Raw genomic sequence first — 6,982 nt, 5'->3', positions numbered from 1 at the left:
TATATGCTGCCCTTTTCCCCTGAAGGGGACTCAGGGCGGCTCACAACTCAACCAGGGAAGGGGGGGATACAGACAAAATTAAAACCGACACAAAACAATACATAGTTTAAAACACACAGCAGTCATACCATTCGAGACGGGGGCAACGTTTCTTTAGCCCCAGGCCGGTCGGAACAGCCAGGTTTTAAGGGCTTTGTGGAAGGCCTGGAGGGTGGTGAGGGTTCGAATCTCCACGGGGAGTTCGTTCCAGAGGTTCGGAGCAGCCACAGAGAAGGCTCTCCTCCGAGTGGTCGCCAGTCGACACTGGCCGGTGGATGGAATTCGGAGGAGGCCTAATCTGTGGGATCTAATCGGTCGGGTGGAGGTAATTGGCAGCAGGCGGTCTCTCAAGTACCCAGGTCCAATACCATGAAGAGCTTTATAAGTGACGACTAGCGCCTTGAAGCGTATCCGGAGACCAATAGGCAGCCAGTGCAGCTCGCGGAGGATAGGTGTTACGTGGGTGAACCGAGGTGCACCCACGATCGCTTGCGTGGCTGCATTCTGGACAAGCTGGAGTCACCGAATGCTCTTCAAGGGCTGCCCCAGTAGTCCAGTCTAGAGGTCACAAGGGCGTGAGTGACTGTTGTGAGGGCCTCCCGGTTCAGGTAGGGACGCAACTGGTGCACCAGGCGAACCTGAGCAAATGCCCCCTGGTCACAGCTGACAAGTGATGTTCAAAAGTCAGCTGTGGGTCCAGGAGGACTCCCAAATTGCGAACCCTGTCTGAGGGGCGTACTGTTTGACCCCCCAGCCTGAGAGATGGAACACTTGGCCAATTAGTAGGAGGGAAACACACCAGCCATTCGGTCTTATCTGGATTGAGAACAAGCTTGTTAACCCCCATCCAGTCCCTAACAGCCTCGAGGCCCTGGCACATCACGTCAACCGCTTCATTGAGTTGGCACAGGGCGGACAGATACAGCTGTGTATCGTCCGCATACTGATGGTATTTTATCCCGTGCCGTTGAATGATCTCACCCAGCGGCTTCATGTAGATAGTAAACAGGAGGCGGGACAGGACCGAACCCTGTGGCACCCCATAAGTCAGGGGCGTAGGGGTCAATCTCTGCCCTCCGACCAACACCGACTACGACCTGTCCGAGAGGTAAGAGGAGAACCACCGTAGGACAGTGCCTCCCACCCCCACCGGCCGCAGTTGTCGCAGAAGGATACCATGGTCGATGGTATCGAAAGCCACTGAGAGGTCAAGGAGCACTAGGACGGAGGCATAACCTCCGTCCCTGGCTCTCCAGAGATCATTGATCAATGCGACCAAAGTGGTTCCCGTGCTGTAGCCAGGCCTAAATCCCGACTGGAAGGGATCTAGATAATCGGTTTCCTCCAAGGACCGCCGGAGCTGAAAGGCTGCCACCTTCTCAACAACCTTCCCCACAAAGGGGAGGTTGGAGACTGGATGATAGTTGTTTAAAATGGCTGGATCCAAAGATGGCTTCTTCAGAAGGGGTCTCACCACCTCCGCCTTTAGAGCGGGGGGAAAGAACCCCTCCTGAAGGGAGGCGGTTACAACCGCCTGGATCCAGCCCCGTGTCACCTCCCTGCTGTTAGCGACCAGCCAGGAGGGGCACGGGTCCAGTACACATGTGGAGGCACTTACAGCTCCCATGGCCTTGTCCACATCCTCAGGGGTAACAGCTTGAAAATCAATCCAGTGATGTCCTGCCAGATTCCCCCCTGGTGCCTCAGCTGGCTCTGCGCAATTGGAGTCCAGGTCCACCCGAAGCCGAGCAACTTTATCCGCGAGGAATTGGACGTAATCCTCAGCTCTGCCTTGCAAAGGATCGCTCGTATCCCTCCTATTTAGGAGGGAACGGGTTATCCTGAACAAGGCGGCTGGGCGCGATTCAGCGGAAGCAATCAGAGAGGCAATGTGTGTTCTTTTAGTCGTCCTAATTGCCCGGAGGTAAGCTCTGATGCTGGTTGTTAAAAGTGCTCGGTCTGACTTGGACTTACTGGATCTCCATCGTTGCTCTAGGCGTCTCTTTCGGCGCTTCATCTCCCGGAGTTCCTCAGTAAACCAAGGAGCCCTCCTGGATCCACTGCCTCGGATCGGCCGTAAAGGCGCAATCCGGTTAAGAGCCCCTGCCGCTGCTGAATTCCAAGCAGCAACCAGAGTCTCCGCCGGACTGCGGGCGAGGGTATCAGGAACAACGCCAAGCTCCGTCTGAAAGCCCAAAGGGTCCATAAGTCGCCTGGGGTTGAACCACCTAATTGGTTCTTCCTCCCTACAGTGGGGGTTTGGTCTCCGAAAGTCAAGCCTCAGTAGGTAGTGGTCCGACCATGACAGGGGTAAGATCTCACTACCCCTCAAACCAAGATCACAACTCCACTGCTCCGAGAGGAATACGAGGTCGAGCATGTGACCCACCGAGTGAGTTGGGCCCCGGATTACTTGGGTCAAGCCCATGGCTGTCATGGAAGCCATGAACTCCTGCACTCCATCAGAGTGTTCACCGAGCGAAGGCAGATTGAAATCCCCCAGAACCATAAGCCTGGGAAACCCAATTGCCAGCTCGGCTACTGACTCGAGGAGCGAGGGGAGGTCTGCTGCAACACTGTTGGGAGGCAGGTACGTTAACAGCAAGCCCACTTGACCCTTGAGGTCCAACTTCACCAGCAGGGACTCACACCCGACAAACTCCGGAGCAGGAATCCTACGAGGTACTAGAGACTCTCGGATAACAATAGCCACACCCCCACCCGTTCTCTAGGATTGCGGCTGATGAAGCACCTGAAAACCCTCTGGGCACATCTCTACGAGGGGGACTCCTCCCTCTGGGCCCAGCCAGGTTTCAGTAATACATGCCAGGTCTGCCCTCTCGTCTAAAATTAGGTCCCGGACGAGGGGAGCCTTATGAACTACAGACCTGGCATTTAGCGACAGCAGCCTGAGACCAGGGTCCTGCTTACTCGCGCCATCTGGCCTTGGAGTGGGACTCGTAGGGCCGGAAGGAGGGATCTCTGTAACGTAGCGAGCCCTCCTTCCCTGGTAATGGCCTGCCCTAAAGTCCCCGCCATATCTGCCCCTCCCTGTTAAGACCATAATGCTCCGGCCCACTCCCGTGTCCGTAGTCCCTCCACCCACCCCTATAGCCCCCGTGTTTCCTGACAGGCCCTTCGAATCAGTCATCCTCTCACACAAACACAGCCACTCATCCATGCATTCCCCACATAGGTCAATTAAAAACACAAAAATACAACAGTAATGAAGTTAAAAAGTGGGTAAAATCATCAATCAAGCATACCATTCACACCACATTCCTAAAAAATTTTTCCCTCCTCCGGTAAGGCTAAAAGGTCCCAAGAGTCTAAGGTGGTTGAGGGGAGCAGGTCTTCCTATGCGCAATGGGCATCCCTGTTTGTCCACAAACCAAGGCACTATGTTAGATGGAATTAAGTAAGTGCTGTTCAAGATGGTATTGGTATTCCTAGGGCAGTTGCAGCTAGTAGTAGTGAAAGCAGCTGGGGCTGAGATAGCACGTCCAGAGGCCCTGGGATTATGGTTAGGCAAAACTTGATGTTTAAAGCCACAGCTGGAAAAGGGCCAGATGACCAGCAAAGGAAATAGACAAAAGCTCCACAATATCGATGACAGGCTGTAGGAGAAACTCTCCCAGTCCACCAAGGGAAGAAGTCCAAACAAATAGAGCTCAGGAGAGAACGAGGGCAGTGATAGTACAAAGGCTGAGCCACAGGGGGAGGGGAGGGGGAGGTGTCCGGGAGGGCTATGGCGGTGGCACTTGTAGTCAGCCGCCCAATTCGCCCAGTCTCTACAGGCGCCCAGATTGTTTTCTCCCCCTCTGAAGCGGAGGCAGTCCAGGGAAGTCCCCAGGGGTTCAGCAAACCGGACGGGTGCCGTCGAAAGATGTTGCAGGCACCCAGGGATGGAAAGAAACACCGCCATCATCTGCCCGCCGCCTGCAGCAGCAACAGCGAGCAGCGAAGGAGCCGCACCAGAGAAACAAGGGGGTGGGGGGAGGCGGCCTGGGGAAACTGTAGCGGCGGCGGCAAAACCAGCTGCCCAGTCCCGACCACTCAGCCGTTGGAATACAGCCACCCCTTCCTCAGGGCGAGGCGCAAGCTATCTCATGTAGCACAACACCCAGCGCAGTCAAATACAAGCCCCGAAACCAGGGTCTCACCGGCAGTGCTGCGCAGCTGAGAAGAAAAATGCCCGCCGCTCGCCCGCTGTCTTCAACACTGCCAAGGCCAGAATGGGATCACTAAAACCGTCCAGGGGCCATTCAGCAGCAGCCCCCCACGTAGGCAGATGCCTCTTCGGCTTGCCCAATAGTTAATCTCCTGCCAGGACTCCTTTTCGCTGATCGCCGGGATCTCACACCGCAGGATATTCGTTCTTTTTGTTCTTTGTAAGCCCAGCGTTTAGCTTGGGCAGCCATTTCCCGTCCTGCACATGCGCGGAGAAGGTAAGGTAAAGTGATCATCAGAAGCAAAAAAAGGTAATAACTTCCAAAATAAAGTACAACCAAGCCAGTGGTGAGTTCCAGATCCCGTTGCAACCGGTACAGTACAATGATTGGACTGTGTACGGGATGCCAAGGGGAGGGGAATGAATTATACAATATATTATTCGCTTTCGCGCCTAAATAACCAGTCTTAGCTTTGCTACGCTTCTATTCATTTATAATTAGTAAAAGTACACTTGATTTCAATAAATGGAGTCTGGTGGTTTCCTTTCCTGATTTGTGAATGAAGAAGGGCTGACAATTAAGCTAAGACTCACTTTCGCCCCACCCGGAGCTACAACCTACTGAGGGGGGTGTCCTCACAAGAAGAAAAGAAATGTCTTTGCAAGTGAGTGACCAAGAGGAAACTGAGGGGGCAATGGCAGAACCATCTTTAACTGAAAGGCTGGTTGGATTAAGAATGGAAGAGCCCGCTGTTCCTCCCCGATGGACTTTGGGTGTGGGACAAAAAGAGGAGTCAGAGGAGTTGGATGCTGGAGTCACAAGAAGAAGACCCAAAAAAAAGTCAGCGGATGGGGGTGCCGCTGGGGAAGAGGATTACAAGATGTCCCATGCTATGAGACTCCTCGAGGAAGCTTGGTCTGAACGCAAAAGCCGTGAAAGAGCTGTGGAAAGGGAGCAGGCTGATGATCTTGAACAAAGGTACTCGATGCATAGGTTAAGGGAAGGTGAAGAAGCCAAAGGGGGTTGGGGCCAAGAAAACCCAGAACCAGCCTCCCCGCCTCCAGCTAGGGCCGCTCAAAGAGTAGGGGGCCCCCCAGGTGACGCCGAATGGCAAAAGTCCCTCCCTTAACTGTAAAATATGATGGTGACCCCCAGAATTTAGGGTTGTTTATCATTCGGGTCTGGAATTATATGGAGATTTATGGACCTGATTTAGAGACTGATGATATGTAAGTTAGAATGGTCTTGATGGCCTTGGAGAAAAAGGCGGCTGAATGGATGGTGGGCTTACACAAATGCAATTCCCCTCTCCTGAGGAATTTTAATGACTTTATGGCTGCAATGAAGAGGAGGTTTGATGACCCACTGATTGAGAGACGCGGGCGGGTGAAATTTATGGCCCTGAAGCAGGGAAGTAGATCGGTAGCAGATTATATACAGGAATTTCAACAGTTGTCATCCTATATGAGGGGGTAGTCAGAGTATTGGATCAGTTCGCTGAGGGATTGAATGAAAAAATATACCAGCAATGCGTTAACAGACACCTTCCTCGCCGGGTGACTGCTTGGTATGAACACGCAGCAGATGTTGAGTTGGATTTGGCCAGGCTTCAATACATGAAAGAGAGAGAAGCAGAGAAATCCTTCCCCGTGCAGCTCCAAAAGCCCCCCCCACCCCAGAAGCGAGGGAAAAGGAAGCTCCGCCAGCAAACCCAAGCCTTTCACGTGTTTCTGCTGTGAGAAGGAAGGCCATCGTGCCATGAATTGCAGTATAAAAATGGCTCAGATGGCTCCAACCCCTCCCCGAAGAGAGGGAAGAGCAAGTAAGGCCCCAGGCAAGAAGAGAGAGGCTGCGTGCGCCACTGAAAATGTTCCCCAGCATTTCCAGCCGGAGGAGGAGGGAGGCGTTAGTTCCAGTTCTTCTGACGAATCAGATGAGGAGCACGATCATCGTTGGGTGAGTTCAAACAAAGGCCCCATGCTTATCCCAACTGAGTTAGCAGTGCCACCTACTGGTGCACCTGAAAAACTTTTAGCTCTTCTGGATTCAGGATGCTCTCGCTGTATGATAAGTCCAGCGATGGTGGAAAAACTTGGCTTGAAATTGAGAACTTTAAAAACCCCTATTGTTTTTTGCCAAATTGATGGTTCTATAGCGGGAGGGGGTCCTGCTCATTTTTCTACTGAGCCTTTACAGATGAAAATGGGGACCCATCAAGAATTAATCACTTTTATTTTGGGAGCTGCAATGGACCGGCCCCTTATTTGAGGGCTCCCCTGGCTTCGTAAATGGAACCCTCGCATTAACTGGAGGAAGGGGTGGTTACGCATTCGCGCTAGCGCCCCCCCTGAAAGGGGCAATGAGACTCTAGACCCTGCTGATTCTAACCCCATTTTGGCAGCCAGGGGACAGGAGAGGATCGAAGGGGAAGAGAAGATTCCGAAAGAATATTGGGATCTGAGGGGAGTATTTAGTGAGCATTCTTCTGATAAGCTTCCCCCCCACAGACCCACTAATTGCACCATTGATATTTTGCCCGGGGTGAAACTTTCCAAGCCCCAGATATATTCTATGTCTCCTAGGGAGATGGAGGAGATGAGAAGATTCATTGACAAGAATTTGGAAAGGGGTTTCATTGAACCAGCTAGACCCAGGTAGCGGCTCCAGTGCTATTCAGAGAAAAGAAAGATGGCTCTCTCAGATTATGTGTTAATTTCAAAAATTTGAACGCAATCTCTGCCCAGAACCTGTACCCATTACCACTGATGAAG

The sequence above is a fragment of the Thamnophis sirtalis genome, unplaced genomic scaffold, assembly GCF_051295495.1.
Source record: "Thamnophis sirtalis isolate CommonGarterSnake01/CBP01778 unplaced genomic scaffold, rThaSir2_p1.2 scaffold_8, whole genome shotgun sequence".
Lineage (NCBI taxonomy): Eukaryota > Metazoa > Chordata > Lepidosauria > Squamata > Natricidae > Thamnophis > Thamnophis sirtalis.
This window is presented reverse-complemented; position numbering follows the sequence as displayed.